Source organism: Haemorhous mexicanus, chromosome 28 (assembly GCF_027477595.1).
Source record: "Haemorhous mexicanus isolate bHaeMex1 chromosome 28, bHaeMex1.pri, whole genome shotgun sequence".
NCBI classification, from domain to species: domain Eukaryota; kingdom Metazoa; phylum Chordata; class Aves; order Passeriformes; family Fringillidae; genus Haemorhous; species Haemorhous mexicanus.
The window spans coordinates 5,759,958-5,761,108 of record NC_082368.1 but is presented as its reverse complement, the minus strand read 5'-3'; positions in this window follow the sequence as shown (position 1 = coordinate 5,761,108).

The following is a 1,151-nucleotide window of genomic DNA, read 5'->3' as shown; positions in this document are numbered from 1 at the left end:
TTTGTATTAATCAAGACATTTGTTTTGTTTAAATACATTTTTATTTATTGAATTAAATTTTTATTTAAATATTTGTAATAATTCATTTATTTGGTTTAAATAAATTTTTATTTATTGCATTAAAATTTTATTTAAATATTTGTATTAATTCATTTATTTTTAAAAATATTTATTTCTTGAATTAAAATTTTATTTAAATATTTGTATTAATTCATTTATTTTGTTTCAATAAATTTTTATTTATTGAATTAAAATTTTATTTAAATAAATATTTTTTTAAATTCATAAATCTATTGATTTTTAAATTCCTTTTTATTTCTTTCATGAAAATTTCATTGAAATAATTAATTTTAGGGCTGGCAAATTCCAGGTATAAAATAAATTGGGATTTTGGGATTTTGGGAATTCCAGCCCTAAAAGGATTTTTGGGATTTTGGGATTTCTATTCCCAAAAAAGGAAATTTGGGATTTTTTGGGATGGGAATTCCAGCCCTAAAGGATTTTTGGGATTTTGGGGATTTTTGGGATTTTTGGGATTTTTGGGATGGGAATTCCAGCCCCAAAAAAAGGAAATTTGGGATTCTAGGATGGGAATTCCAGCCCCTAAAGGATTTTTGGGGTTTGGGGATTTTGGGGTGGGAATTCCAGCCCTAAAAAGGTTTTTGGGGATTTTGGGGATTTTGGGGATTTTGGGGATTTTTGGGATTTTTGGGGATTTTGGGATGGGAATTCCATCCTTAAAGGATTTTGGGAATTTTTGGGATTTCTGGGATTTTTGGGGTTTTTGGGATTTTTGGGATGGGAATTCCATCGCTAAAGGATTTTGGGGAATTTTGGGATTTCTGGGAATTTTGGGATTTCTGGGATTTTTGGGATTTTGGGGATTTTTGGGGATTTTGGAATTTTTGGGATTTTTGGGATTTTTGGGATGGGAATTCCAGCCCTAAAGGATTTTTGGGATTTTGGGGATTTTTGGGATTTTTGGGATTTTTGGGATTTTTGGGATTTTTGGGATTTTTGGGATGGGAATTCCAGCCCTAAAGGATTTTTGGGATTTCTGGGATTTTTGGTATTTCTGGGATTTTTGGAATTTTTGGAGTTTTTGGGGTTTTTGGGATTTTGGGGGATTTTTGGGATTTTGGGGATTTTTG